Source organism: Canis lupus, chromosome 3 (assembly GCF_003254725.2).
Source record: "Canis lupus dingo isolate Sandy chromosome 3, ASM325472v2, whole genome shotgun sequence".
Taxonomy (NCBI): Eukaryota; Metazoa; Chordata; class Mammalia; order Carnivora; family Canidae; genus Canis; species Canis lupus.
In genome coordinates, this window is record NC_064245.1 from 14,108,968 (window position 1) to 14,125,408 (window position 16,441).

Here is a 16,441-nt window from a genome sequence, read left to right on the forward strand (position 1 = left end):
CAAGGAGTAGGCTGGTGGGACCTGATTCAAGTCCAACCCCTGGTAGTCACCTTAAATTTGGCTTCTTTTTCATCGACATTAACTCATTTCATTGACATTAACTGACATTAACTCATCTGTCAGTATAAATGATTTGCAGATTATCTATAGACCAACTTTGGTTTCATTGGGAAATTAAATCCTTGTAAAAGTGTGACTGCAGTTTATTCTCAGAGCAGATATATGATGGCAGGCAATGGATTGCAGAAGCGTGTGGCACATAGCTGGGCCTCTGTCCAGCTCTGTTCTCCTCCCTGCGAGATAGAAGTAAACAACATAAGCAAGATAGAACACCATCCCTTGCTGTTGGGGGTAGTGGTGATATATTTAGCTCTTGGATGTGATGATTTGCCTAATATTTCTAACTATCTATTTGCCAGAAAATGTAGCATCCAGGACATCAGGAAAGGCAGTCCCTGGTGCCAGAGTGTGGTACCCTCAGCTTGAGTCTGGCTTATCAGCTACCGGCTGTGGGTGTTGGCTAATACACCCAAGTGATGCCATTATTAATTATCATTTCCAGTGGAAATTTCTCATGGTTATCAGTTACCTTTTGTCAAGTGTTATGCTGGGCTTTCACATTTAATCTTGATAATAACCACATGAAGTAGATGATTAAACTGAGGCTCAGATAAACCAGTTAGTTGGCTTACGCATTCATGCAGCCAATATCGTGAACAGGAAAAATGCAATTCAGAAAGATGACTAGAGTCATTGATTACCATTCTAAGATAGCATAAAATAATTTCAGGGAAAGAGAGCTTATTTTGGATTATGTGAAGGAACCAACAACCAGTCTAGAATGGAGTTTGAGAAACTGAACAGCTCTGCATAATAAGGGACAGAAGTTTTTAGACTAAATGTCAGTGATCTGAGAGGAGGACAGGATTTCTGGAAGACAGAGGAATGAACAGAATGGAGAGTTCATTAGCACTCCGACATTAGCAAGTCAGAAAAAGGCCATCTGACTGGAAATGGTGGATGCATTTTGGGGGGCAGTCCGATCTGCTTTAAATTCAAAGGTGTTTTTTTTTTTAAGATTTTATTTATTTATTAATGAGAGATACAGAGAAAGAGGCAGAGGGAAAGAAGCAGGCTCTATGCAGGGAACCCGACGTGTGACTTGATCCTGGGTCTCCAGGATCATGCCCTGGGCCAAAGGCAGGCGCCAAACCACAGAGCCATCCAGACATCCCTCAAAGCTGTTTTTTGCATGATATGCGATTACTCTCCATTGTAGTCAAAGCTTAGTAGAAACCTTGTTGCCATTAGGAGTCTCGCATTGATAGCATTTTGATTGTATGGCCCATGTTTAGGGTGAAGTGAAGAAGAGAAAAGAAAGCAAGTACAGGTGCAGAAAAATATGAGTAGGGATTGAGAATCAAACTTGGAGCCAGAAGGAATAGAAACATAAAAGTCCCTCCTCCTACCATCTTCAGAAATACTGGGGAGGTGCTGAACTACTCTCAAGGGTGTGAATCATTTTATTTAGATAATAAAAGAAAGGAGAATCTTAAAACTTAAGAGTCTTGGGGGCTCTTTGATCTTATTAGTGGTGACAGAGAAGAATCTTGAGGCCAGATGTGCTTGGCCCTAAAGTCCAGTTCCTTCCTAGTTGCTCACTGCCCTTGCCCGGTGCTGACAGCATTAGCACAGGATGAAAGGCAGGTGATTCAAATGTACAGTCTCATCCTTTGTCTTGGTGTCCAGGCTCAAGTGGACCCAACACTGGGGCTTCTCCTTCCCCTCTCGGCTTGTGAAAGTTGCTTTTTCACCCAGTCAATTTTAATTAGAACAACTTTCTAAAAACAAAACAAAACAAAACAAAAAGAACAACTTTCTGATGTCAAGGAGTGTCTGTTGGAGGGCACTGAAAAAGTGAAGAAATACTCATAAGCTTGATGTGAGGATAACCTGGGAACAAGAAGTAGGCTGGTGGAAACTGATTCAAGTACAACCCCTGGTAGTCACCTTAAATTTGGCTTCTTTTTCATCGACATTAACTCATTTCATGGACATTAACTCATCTGTCAGTAAAAATGATTTGCAGATTATCTATAGACCAACTTTGGTTTCATTGGGTATTTAAATCCTTATAAGTTTAACAGCCACAAAGTTCTCAGATTAGCTAGAGTAGATTTCTTTGCTAAATGAGGATTTATTTTAAGAAAGACTTCCTTTAAGGCTGAGTTTGTTCCATTATATTTCTAGCAGAATCCATGTATCTCAGTTAAGCATGAAGTGACACTGCAGGATGCATGGATGGGCCAATAGCATAAGGACAACTTAGTGACATATTATAAGGATAACAGATAATTTCCTAAGAGTAGGATTTAATATAAATATGAGGTGGAGGGCAGCCCCCGTGGCCCAGCAGTTTAGTGCTGCCTTCAGGCCAGGGTGTGATCCCAGAGACCAGGGATCGAGTCCCACGTCAGGCTCCCTGCATGGAGCCTGTTTCTCCCTCTGCCTGGGTCTCTGCCTCTCTCTCTGTGTCTGTCTTGAATAAATAAATAAATAAAATTTTTAATTAAAAAAACAAATATGAGGTGGATATTATGAAATAATGGCATATTTTTATAAAGATTTTACCAAAAAATCTTGGTAAAAAATTAGTCATTCTATAAATGAATATTATGTAGCAATGTCTCTATAATAATGCCCTTTCAAAAATTTAATACATATATTTTATATTACATGTTCTCCAAGTAGCTACTGCAGTTATCCCTCACTTATTCCACATTTATATGGGAAATATACTTTTTTGAAGCTCAGGTAGGACACAGAAAAATAAAGGAAGCAAGGCCTAAACAGCAGCCTAAGTCTATACAACTCAGTCCTTTCCCCAGAGTGATGATCCAGAGGAGAACATAAATAAATGTTGCTCAGTGAAAAAGTATATTAATAACCATATATATGCATTTAGTTTAAGGAGAATTGTAATAAACTTGTAGATTGATTTCCTAGTCAGCAGGAAATGAGAAGAAGCAGTTTAGAAGGAAAGAAAGGAATTAGAAGACTGTGAGGGACAGGTATATTGGGAGCTGACAAAAAAAAAAAAGAAAAGTGGAGGGAGGGACAACTGAGTTCTGGTACCAAAGGACTACAGCATGAGGACATAAAAACAAAGAAAGGCACCACTCTTTGAGTTCACCATGAAGTACAGGCCATGTTTCTCAAAGTACAGTCCCTGGACCAGCATCAGAATCACTTGGAAATTTAGAAATGCAAATACTCAGGCCCCACCCCAGAACTACTCAGTCAGAAACTCCAAGGGTGGAGCGGGACCATCTAACAAACCCTCCAGTGATTCTGGTGCCCACTGTAGTGTGAGGTCCCCTGGTGGTTAGGTCCTCTAAATCCAGAGAGCATCACGGTGTTTCAGCATGGTAAAATGAGTGATGATGACTTGGATCCTAGTGAAAAAGTTTCTTCATGTAGAACACCTCATCCAAGAAGATAGGAGAGTTACCAATTGTGACCATACATCTGGTTTTCCTGGGATAGTGCTGGTATAAATATATTGTCTAGTGCTGTTAAAAATAGTATTTCCTTTATTCTTGAAAGTATCCCCATTTAGTTGATAAATTATATAGTCACTATAGTTAATAGCTTGGAAATATTTCAAACTTGTTAAAATCAAGATATGTTGGAATTTACATGGGAGTTGCTAAATTCTTATCCCTTATTCCTTGAGATGACAGATAATGAGATTTTAATTTGTCAATACTTTTCTTGCTCAGACCCATTACCAACTTTCTTTGGTTAAAGGTGGATTGTCATCATTCTCCAAGCTGGGTTTTAAGCTCTTCTTATTCTTTGCTGAATAGGAACCAGAGACTACCATGGCACTGGGGCAGATCTGTTTCTAGCTGAAAGTCCGGGTTCCCAGCCAAGTTGCCTTTGCATTTCACCTTCTTGGTTACTCACTTTTTAACCCCTGATGGGCCAGTATTTTCTCTTTTTTCCCTCTTTGCTCATCAAAATGTTATCTGGGTAAAGGGTCCAAAAGTTCACATACAGTGAGGAAAAAACTGAATATCGTCAGTTTTCTGAAGGTAACTTCAGATGTTTGGATTTGGACAGAAAATATTATATTAAGTTGTTGAAATAACATGTCAGTGTTGTTCAGTGAGTCAAATAGTTGCAAGACTCAGGAAGTAATGCGGTAGCTGGGGGCTCCTAGAATGAAGCTTTAAGCCTAACCTTCTAATCTACGTAAAGCATCATGGGGCCAGTGATGGGATCTAGACTTGGCCAGTGTCCCAGCATTCAAACCCAGTGTCAGTGAAAGAGAACGACCACTAATGAGGGCAGCTTGCCAATCTCAGTTTGTTCTAGATCCCAATGTTAATATGCTTTCTTGCAAGTCAACGTATTCACTGAATTCTTTTTTCTCAGGTCTCTAATCTTATAGTCCTCCCAAGATGACTGGGTGAAGTCTTCCTAATATTGAAACCAGAGACTGACTAGATTGAATCCGTAAATGGAGTTGTTTCCAGTTGACTATCAAAAATTGTTTGTTTTAGAGCTTTGGATTTTTATAGCTACGGGGTGGCACTTAAGGATCAAGTACAGTGCTTTCCTTTTGCAGAGGTGGAAACTGAGGCATGGGAAGGTCAAGTAACTTGCCCGTGAACACACAATTGGTTAACACACAGAATTAAGATGAAGACCCAGATTTTCTGACAAAATTTCCTCTCCTCTTGTTCTTACTTGGATACTCAAAGAAGGGGTAGGGATCATTTCATAATTTTCTCAAGTTTGGTTTAGACCTTAAAATGAGGAGTAAAATATTGAAAGTGGAAATTTTGGAGACTGCTTTTATAAATGAAGATATGAGAATATTTTTCTGAAGCCTCTTTTGGAATGATAAAAATGTAGAAACAATGACATAGAATCTCGTTAATCTCAAAAAAAAAAAAAACAAAAACAAAAAACCCAGGTGTTGTTTTACCAAAATAAATAAACACTCTGTAGTTTAATAGACCTTCATGTTCAAGTGAAACAATACGGTTTATTTATGCATACATTTACATCTCCCTTTAAAATAACAGACATACTATTTTTGTCAATGCTTTCTTTTTTTTTTTTTCAAATGAATGAGCAACTTCCTCCTACTTCAGTGAAATAGGAGACTGTCCGTTTCAGTCAATGCTGAGAGCAGGATGGTTTGGTACTTGCAATACTGATATCAATTAGCTGTATATCTTGGTTACTCCAGCTCCTCCTGGGTCTAGAAGGAAGGGCAACTACTTCTTGAAAGAGTAGTCACTTTGGGTATTTCTGCTCCCCATAGGAGGTACCAGACTCCATACAAATGGGAAAAAAGAGAACCAGGAGCAAGGATGATAACAAAACCTATCCAAGGTGCAGATTTTTTTCTAATATTGTATTTATTTGGCACAGAGAAAGTGCACACAAGCAGGGGGAGCAGCAGGAAGAGGGAGAGGGAGAAGCAGACTCCCTCCTAAGCAGGGAGCCCAATGCGGGGCTGGATCCCATGATGCTGGGATCATGACCTGAGCAGAAGGCAGGTGCTTAACCGACTGAGCCACCCAGGCACCCCCAAGGTGCAGTTTTATATAGCTAAATTTTCTATTTTGTCTTCTGAGAAAATACAGATAGTGGGTTGAAGTTTAATGTATTATAAAATTTGAACCCTCATTAATGGACAAGAAGTGTTGCTTTTGCTAAAGTGCTCATACTTCATTAAGTCTTAAAATAACGGGATCCCTGGGTGGCGCAGCAGTTTGGCGCCTGCCTTTGGCCCAGGGCGCGATCCTGGAGACCCGGGATCGAATCCCACATCGGGCTCCCGGTGCATGGAGCCTGCTTCTCCCTCTGCCTGTGTCTCTGCCTCTCTCTCTCTCTCTCTGTGACTATCATAAATAAATAAAAATTTTTAAAAAAGTCTTAAAATAACAATAATCTAAAAATATCTTTAAATAATCATCTAATATTGAGGGAAAATAACGTTTCTTTCAAGGAAGTACATTTTTCATGTGGCACCTGGGTGGCTCAGTAGGTTAAGCATCTGACTTTGGTTTGGGTCATGATCTCGGGGTCCTGGAATGGAGCCCCCTGCCACCTTGCTGGGCTCCCCACCTGCTTCTCCTTCTGCTTTCTCCTCCCCCCTGCTCGTGTTCTCTCTCTCTCTCTCAAGATAAATAAATAAAATCTTTTTTTAAAAAAAGGAAGTGCATTTGGCTTTTTTTTTTTTTTCACAGAAAGATCACTGGCTAAGGTATATGTGTTGTTGTTATATTATTCTATGCTGTTGCTTATAATTTCTTATAAGTGCCACAGCAATATAAATGGTTGTATTTTTTAGGATATATTTATCTGAAGACAAATTTTGTATCTGCAGGCAAATTTACAGCTCATTCATTCAACCTCTTCTTACAGAAACAAAACAAAACAAAACAAAGTAAAGAAAGCCAAGGCCCAGGAATGTTGAGATTTATGTGTTCAACCTTGGAAACAGCAAGCCAGAGCTTGAGTCCACACTAGGACTATGACATCCAAACAAGACATTACTAGATTTCATTTTATTCCTATCGTTTTTCCCCAAAAGATTAAAAATAAAAGTTTATTTAAATTTAACCCAACTTCACTAAATTCTGTGTAAAATATGATGTAGGGAAGAGTTTAAAAACAAGAGAAATAATAACAGGAAAGATAGTGAAAATCTCGGAGAACCAAGGATCTTGGTTGTGGGCAACAGTATAAACAAATTTGTTATTCCTCTTGTAAAAATATTTTAATTTTTCAAATGTAGAGGAAATATTTAAAATTAGTTTTATTACTACATAGGTTGGAGCAACTCAGAAAACATTTTTAAAAAATCAGAAAATAGCTAAAAAAAAAAAAAAAAGGGCTAAGATTGTGTGAGCATGAGGACAAGAAAACCAGCCCTTAGACCAAATCTAGTAAGGAAACGTCTAAAGAATGATGACCCTTTCACCACCACCTATAAGATAGGTTCTCACAGAAGTGAATTAAACAAAAAAAAGGGGGGGGGGAGAAAAGGAAAGAAAACCGTAAGATATACTATTTTTAAATATAAAAATACTCTTTTACTCAAGAGGAGAAAGGCAATTTTAACAGGCTAAACACAAAAAATAGTCCCAAGGAAATAGAAAATTACTCAAAGTAAAAATAAGAACTCATGAATCAGTGTCTTGAGTATAAATTTTATCTTCCTGACACATCAGGCATTATGCAACTATAAAAAATAGTGAAACAGTAACCAGGGAAGAGTCGCTCAGGTCAGTGTTTTGTATTCCTCAATTTAAGAAGATAAATGAAAAGAGAATTGAACCATATGTACCAAAACTCAATAGGAAGCCGACTTAAAAATACAAAAATACAATAAATCAATTAGTATACTTTGAGGTATATCAACAATGTCAACCTAGTTTATTTGCAACAAAGAAGATCAAGTAGCCCTATTCAGACCCTTTAAAATACTTAGTCAATAGGCAATTTCTAATGAGTATTTATCATATTTATTAAACATTTGTTATATATAGTTGGCACAGGCATTGTGATAAATGTTTTGTACAGATTATTCCATTCAATACACTCGATATGGTTCCTTGAGAGAGATATTATTATTATTATTCCAATTTTGTTGATGAGGTAACTAATCCCAAGTAAACTTCCCTAACTTGTCCAGAAATTACATAGCTCATAAAGTTAGTATTTGACCCAGGCAGGCTTACTCAAGAATCTATATGTTGAGCCACTGTTCTATCAACACTCTGATGCTTCTACCATGGTCCCTGTCCTCCTAGAGCTTAAAGTCTAGCAGCTTTTTTTTTTTATTATAAAATTTAGAGCAATAATCCTGAATGAGACCTGCCCTCTAAAACAGGCTAGAAATTAAATCATAGATCTCTCAACAAACATTTTTCACATTAAGTATAGTGGAAAGTGTGGGTTTTAAATTTCATGGAAGGGATGAATGTTAACCCTGGTAGACAGGAAAAACAAAACCATTAAAAAGACAAGGAAAAAGAAAAAGGAAACAGGAATAGTCTGCAACTGAAAGAGTTTAGAGCACTCAAGCAGATGTAACCAGTGAACACGTTGCTATTCAGGGAGGTGCCTGAGACGGGTATGGGCACAGTAGTTTTCCTGCAGGGTTTGGGTGATCCAGAAATGAATTGCAAGGGATGCTGCCCAGGGTTCTGTTGTCAGGTGAATTGGACCATGTTGAGTGAGGCCACTTGACCTCTGGCTGAAGGCAACCAAACCTGCCCATTGTCTCTCCTGCTGGATTCCTCTCTGAAGTCCTTGTTCTGACCCTCAGCCACCACTGTTCTTTTTCTGTTGCTTCCTTTGGGGTTAGAAGGACAAATATGGTAAGATGCTGAACTTTCTCCCAGGACCTTGTCCTCCTCTCAGGATGCCAGACTGGCTTCCTCAAAGGAAAATGATACTAATTTATTAAAGGCAAGAAGCAAACCCGGGGGGACTTAGTGATCTTGTACCCAGTTAAATATATTAGAGGCATTGAGTCATTTTCTTCTCATACTTAATTTGATGAAAATGCAATTAGTATAGAATGAATGCCAAAATTGTGGTGATACATGTTTTGGTCTCACTTCTCTTGGACCCTTTCATTGTGTTAAAATTCTTTGCTGAGGTATTGAGAATCCTAGTTCTTAAGAGTTAGAAACATTTATTTCCCCTTAGTTGTTTTCGATTTTCAGATAAATTTAGCACTCAATCTGATCTGCTCAGGCAATTGTAATTTACCTCTAAATGTGTCGTGTTTTGTTGGAATCAGGAAAAGTTTGTTTCAGCAAAGGGGGAATAATTATCCCCAAAGCATGAAGCAGACACTAATCATTATTAGGGACATTTTTTGTAGAGAGGGAAATTGAAAGTGTTTTATATATAATGGGTTCTCATGTTTGTTAATTTAGATTGGTGGAATTTACATTCCAAAAGAAGGAACAAGAAGCCAAAGAATTATACGTAGACCAATGTCCTTAGTCTTCTGATGTTCAAATATCATATCCTAGAAACATTGGTCTGAAGAGCTCAGAACCCATCTTCTGTCTCAGTAAGACAACTTCCTTCATGAAACTATTTTGGGCATTTACTATAGCTGAAAACATTTTATTATGTACTTAAATTTACAGAAAGAACAACTCATGGAACATAAAACTTTATATTTCACGAAATTAACTTCTGAAGTTTGTCAATTTAGACATAAATGTTTACATAGTTGTACTTTATTTCTTTACTTTTAAAGTTTCTTCTAATTTATACCATCTTGTTATGTGCTCTATAGCCTTCAAAGTGACCAAATATTTTTTTGAAGGCAGAATTTAAATAAATAAACTATAATAATTTCAAACAGTATATGCACTATATTTTGTAGTTAGTTTTAAAATGAACACCACTTGTTATTATAGTTTACATATTTGTAATTTTAATGAAAAACTATTTCACTGGCTGATGTATCGTAATTTGTTTAACCATATTCCATCATCCCATGTGAAAGCACAGCTATTTCATGAGAAGAATAATTAATACCATTATTATCTGGCACATTTAATCTTGAATTATGTGCTTGAATATTTTTTTTCACGATGTCTTAGAAGCAAAGCCATCACATATAGATCTTCAGCAAGGGAAAATAGCATGCTTGCATGTGCTCCTGCAGGTAGGAATGGTCTTGTTTCAAATTATAAAACTTGGACATGAAGTGGCATCATAGTATTGCAGAAAAAAGAAGTGAAAGATAAAAGTAAAATAAGACTCTTGGGACTATTTCTCAAGAGGGAACTACAGACACTTTTCAAGCTGAACCAGGGAACCTGAACGTTTTTGAGTGAGTTTGTGGAATGCATACACTCTTGAGAGAGAGATGATTTGTTTATCTTCCCTGAAATACATTCAAATTTCTTGATGATCTATGGATAACTAAACACAGGAAGTATTTTCAAGGAGATGAAAATTATTTGAAAAAAATGTTTAAGGTTTTTATTTAAATGTCAGCTAGTTAACATCCAGTGCAACATTAGTTTCAAGTGTACAACACAGCGGCTCAACACCCCCATATAACACCTGGTGCTCATCACAAGTGCACAAGTGCATATATATATCACCTCTTCTTTATCTATTCATCTATTGATGAACCCTTGGCTACTTCCATACTTTGGCTATTGGAGATAATGCTGCTATAAACATCAGGGTGCATGTATCCCTTTGAATTGTGTTCTTGTATCCTTTAAGTAAATACCTAGTAGTGTAATTGCTGGATCATAGGGTAGTGTTATTTTTAACTTTCTGAGGAACCTCCATACTGTTTTCTAGAGTGGTTGCACCAGTTTGCCTTCCTAACAACAGTGCAAGAGGGCTCCCCTTTCTCCACATCCTCGTCAACATCCATTGTTTCTTGTGTTGTTGATTTTAGCCATTCTGACAGATGTGAGGTGATATCTCATTGTGGTTTTTATTTGTAGTTCCCTGATGATGAGTGATGTTCAGCATCTTTTCATACGTCTGTTGGTCATCTGTATGTCTTTTTGGAAACATGTCGATTCATGTCTTCTCGTTTTTTAATTGGATTATTAATTTTTTGGTGTGTTGAGTTTTATCAATTCTTTATATATTTCAGATACTAACCCTTATCATATATGTCATTTGCAAACATCTCCTCCCATTCAGAGGTTGCCTTTTAGTTTTGTTGATTGTTTCTTTGCTGTTTTTGTTTTTATCTCTTGGAAATACTTCAATGCAAGGGAGTAGGGACTTTTTAACTGCACATAGATTTATTTCATTAATTGTTTTTATTTTAGCAACCATCAACATTATCTTTGTGTTGCTATTTAGAACTATAATATTATTCCAGGTTCATTGTGGGAAAAGTACTGTGCTACATTTCAACAAATGATAAACCTTATGGCAGAAAGGAGATTTTTATAGGAAAACGGCAGTTATTGCCAGATAAAGTCTCAGCTGTATGAAATCAATGAAGGATGAGGATGGCTAAGCTCCTTTCAGATTGAAGTGTTTGCATCCTATGAATCAAAAGGCTGAGGTCCAGTCATAGAGAGATCTGGCCATAGGAGAGAATTATTTAGTTGTTTTCACACTGATCATGAGTGTTCAAGCCTAGTGATTTTGGCATCAAGGATGGGAAAAGCTGACATTTTGGTATAAAACTCTTCCATATCCCATTATATTAATGTGTTCTCAATGTTCAAGTATCTAGTCCTATTTCAAACTGATAAAATGATCAGTGGTGTTAATTGTTCACTTTCTCATCAAACTCTTGCAGTTTGAATATATAGGTAGTAAATATATTTTCTAATCTGGGCAAAGTGTGATAGTGGACCAGAAAGGCAGGAATAGAGTTGATGGGAGACAGGCAAATTGTGGGTGTATTTTGTATGTAGAGCCGTTAGATGTGTTTAGCCTGAATAACTGGAAGAATGGAGTTACTGTCAATGGAGATTGGAAAGTTGCAGGAAAAACAAGATTGATAGGGGAGGATCAGGAGATTACATTTGGACATGATAAATCTGAGACAGCTATTTGATGTTTAAGTGGTGATGCTGGATAAGATTCTGGGATTCTGTGGAGTGATACTGGGCTGGAAATATGAACATGACTATTGTGCCGTATAGATGGTATTTAAAGTCATGACTGGATGAGACCTCCATGAAGATGAGCATGGATGAGAAGACTAAAGGATCAAGGACTGATCCCCAAGGCACTACAACATTATAGGTCTGAGGAGAAGAGGAAGAGTCAAAGAAAGTAGACTAACAAGTTTATTTGTGAGGTAAGAGAAAAAGCAAGAGAGTGCAAAGTCTTTAAGAGAAAGTGAAGAAAAATTATCAGGGAGGAGAGAGAGAGCATGTTTGCATCAAATGCTGTTAATTTAAGATGACAGTAGGGAATTGACCATTGGATTTAACAGTGAGGTGGTCATTGGTGACCCTCACATGAATAATTTTGGTAAAGTAGTAGAGATGAAAACCTGATGTGAGTGAGTGAACATGTAGTGGGGTGACATGAAACAATACATATTGATAACACCTTAAATTGACTCAAACTCAACATGTCTAAAACTTGAGTATTATCCTCCTCTTTAATCTATTCTTTCCCGGGATCCCTGGGTGGTGCAGTGGTTTAGCGCCTGCCTTTGGCCCAGGTGCGATCCTGGAGACCCGGGATCGAATCCCACGTCAGGCTCCTGGTGCATGGAGCCTGCTCCTCCCTCTGCCTATGTCTCTGCCTCTCTCTCTCTCTGTGTGACTATCATAAATAAATAAAAAAATTAAAAAAAACTGTTTAAAAAAATCTATTCTTTCTCTAGGGTGTTTTATTTTTATTGATGGCACCTGCATCCTTTCAATCACTCATCAAAACCAAAGAGTCATCTTTTACTCATTTATTTCTCTCTCTCTCTCATCCCCCACATTAATCAACTAACAAGTAAATTTTACAGAAAAGTACACTAGGAAAGAATATGCACTTTAAAATCAGACACACCTAGTTAGGAAGTTATTTGATCTCTTAGACTCAGTTAAGGAGGATGATATTATTTATCATCTAGAATCCTTGTGGTGATCATATATATGCATATATATACATACATAGAATAATAATATATATATGTTCATATGTAAAGCATATAGAACAAAATGTGTTGTTTCCCTCCTGTGTGTCACTCAAAGTGTTTTAATATCTCTTCCTTTCTACCACAACCTAAGCCTAAGACACCAAGGCCATTATTACTTGTCCTTTTGTCAACACAATCTCTAATATTTCCTCCAGCTTCCGATTTTGTCCTTGTCCAATACACTGTCAGCCTAATCTCCCTAAACCACAGCTCAAAACCATGTCACTTCTACAAGTAAAAAAGATTTTTTTAGTGACTCCTCATTACTTAGAATAAAGTCCAACATACTATAAAAACAACGGCAATCTTTTGCTCCTGTGTAATATGTAGAGCTCCCACCTCCCCGCCCCAGAATTTACCAGAGTAAGCTGGGCAAATTAGACCATTTTCTGATTCTTGTGCATGATCTTACATTGTGCTTTTGCTTATGCCCTTCCTTCCATGTGGTATTCCTGCTTCTCATCTCTACTTGTCAAACAAAACCTTATCCATCTTTCAAGGCTTAGCTCAAATGCCATGCTGGTCATGGAAACTCTCCGATCCACATCACCTACCCCATCTCCCAACCAAAAAAAATCTTTCTCTCCTTTTTCTATCCCTAAAGCATCTTTTATTTCTTTTAAAGGACACAAATCATCTCTTTCTGTTTAATAATCATTTATGAATGTGTCAAAGCTCCCTTTGTAGAATGTATGCTCTGCAAGGACAAAGACCAGGCATGATTCATCTTTGTGTTCAGTTAGCACTTAGGACAGACTCTGTCCTTTGGAAGTACTCATAATGTGTATGTTGAATTGAATTATTGGGTCCTTTTATTGCAGTTTTGGCTTTAAAATAGAAATTATTTTCTTAAGAGTTACTTATGTTATTTGATCTTCTTAGCTGTTCATTTTACTACCAGTGAGAATAAATCCCAAGAATAATCCAAAACTGTAAAAAATGAATACAATCCCCTTCAAGTCTACTATGGTAAAATAGCAGAGTCAACTCTAATTCAAGTTGACCAAGTGGTTTTGAAGTTGAAATGTCTTTTCAATCATTATAAAAGTTATATTGACAGAAAAGTAGTAGTATGTTTTTATTGTTCTCAATGGGTTCAACATAGGTATTATCTATTCTCTCTTACCCTTTACCTCCTCATCATTGATTTCATCTCTTTTCACTGCCAACTTAATGGAGTTGAACAAACCAATAAAAAAATAGTTGCTCCAAAATTTTTTTGCAATTGCATCGTAAACAAAAATTGTTAAAATACATTTAAAATTAATATTTTAAAACCAAGGTCAGATTAGTCAATCTTTGAGTGAAATTATGTAATACCAATTCCATCATCCTTTATTTGCAGATTCAAGCTGGGAATGCCAGGATGTGAGTCCGGCAATAACTAGCAAATCCAAACATATTCCAAGAACTTCTGTGATGACATCTACTAGTCTGACATATCAAAACTATTGTTTGTTCACAGGACCACTAACAAATTTACTAAAATGAAATATTTACCTATCTTAGCTGATTCTGAGGAGGGAACAATATGCTCTCATGCAATGAATATGTAAGTATTGTTATCAGTTATGGACTGAATATTTGTGTCCTTCCCCAAATGTCTACATTGAAACTGTGACTTCTACTGTGATGATACTTAGGGGTGGACCTTTTGCAAGGTGATTAGGTTTGGATGAAGCCTTGAATGTGAGGCCCTCATGGTGGGATCAGTGTCCTTATTAGAAAGGAGACCAGAGCTCCTTCTCCACCTTGTGGGGGACAGTAAGAAGGTGACCATGTGCAAAATAGGAAGAGAATTCTTGTCAGAAAAAGAATCTGCAGGCACCTTGACCTCAGGCTTCCCAGCCTCCAGAGCTATGAGAAATAAATGTCTGTTTTTTAACCTACCCAGTCTGTGGTATTTTGTTAAAGCAGCCTAAAGTAAGACTGTATCTATCATTTGCTTTCCAAACAAAGGTACTTTTGTTTTGTTTTGTTTTGTTTTGTTTTTGTTTTTGTTTTTGTTTTTTTTTGAGCAAAGGTACTTTTGTTGTCTTTCCTATTTTCACTAAAAACTCAGGCTAGTGAAGTCAACTGTGATGACACACACTTCACATTCAGCAGGTATTTCCTGAGTGGTTGTTATGCTGCAGGCCCTAGCTGGATACTTTCACATGCATTAACTCATTTAATTGTCACCATAATCTGGGAAGTGGGCATTGCTACTCCCATTTTACAGATGGGGAAACTGTACTCCAGATAGGTTAAGTGATATAACTAGTAATTGTTGCCTCCATAAAGGAAAGGTCTGTTCTGTCTCATTAGTTGCTAGAATTCTGGTAGTTAGCACAAAGGTACTAGTATCTCAGTAAATACAGGTTTGATAAATTATTGAAAGTAAGACAGAAAGCTGAATTCAAACACAGATCTTCTAATTCCAAGCCTTCAAATGCCTAGTATATTATGTCCTATGTTAATATAGTTGATACTAATTAATGTGATATTAATTAACTAATGTTAATATATTGTGTCCTATACTAAATTCATTCTTTATTTTAGAAATATTAAGGCTTTCCTATATTGTTTTAAAAGCTTACCCAGGGCAGCCCAGGTGGCTCAGCAGTTTAGTGCTGCCTTCAGCCCAGGGCGTGATCCTGGAGACCCCAGATCGAGTCCCATGTCAGGTTCCCTGCATGGAGCCTCCTTCTCTCTCTGCCTGTCTCTCTCTCTCTCTCTCTCTCTCTCTCTGTATCTCATGAATAAATAAATAAAATCTAAAAAAAAAAGCTTAGCCAGTTACTATACAGTTTTTATTATAAAGCTGACAAATGGTTGTAAAGATCTCATAGCTCAAAATTGTGTGATGTGAGAAATACTCTGTGTCCCATACTAGAAGTAACCACTATTTAGAGTTAGGCATATTTCCAGGGTGCCTGGGTGGCTCAACTACTTGAGCGTTTGACTCCTAATCTCAGCTCAAGTCTTGATCTCAGGGTCATGAGTTCAAGCCCTGTGTTGGGCTCCACTCTGGGCATGGAGCCTACCTTTAAAAAAAAAAAAAAAAAAAAGAAGAATTAGGCATATGTCCTTTCAGATGTGCTAAGTGCACATAGGGTATATATTTAGCTACTTATACACTTTAAAGATAAAATATGGCATTTTCCTGTTCTGTGATTTTTCTTTTAAATTTAAATATATGTTATAGCTATTTTTCATATCTTGCTGTTTATTTTAGTGACTCTGTGGTATTCCCTTATTTTTTTAACCAGATCCCTATTGGTGAATATTTAGATTGTTTTAAAGTTTCACTATTATAAACATGCTGTAATGAATACACATCTTTGGGACATTTGTGACAGTATGTTGGTCAGAGAAATTATTAGAAAAATTAACTGTTGGAGGAGATCATAGAGAGGGTGTGACTGCTGGTTGACCAGAGAGCTGGTCTGTCCTTAGCATGTATGTTCTACCTACTATAGTATGATGGCTTCCTTGTCCCCAACTGCCTTCTGCCTACTATTCCCACACTAGCAGCTGTTTCCAGAATGCAGCCGTGAGAGAGTCAGGTGTTGTTTGAGACCAGGTGCACTGAATATGTGACTGAACCCAGTTAAGGCTTTTATATAAATTTTTAAGATTCTGGTGGGTTGGTATGGAGCTTGATTAGTATCATGGGCATTTAAGACTAGAGTCATAAGTTCCTTTGCTTATTGAACCTGTGGGGGGGCAGATTTGATATTATCTATAAATAATAAAAAATTTGAATAA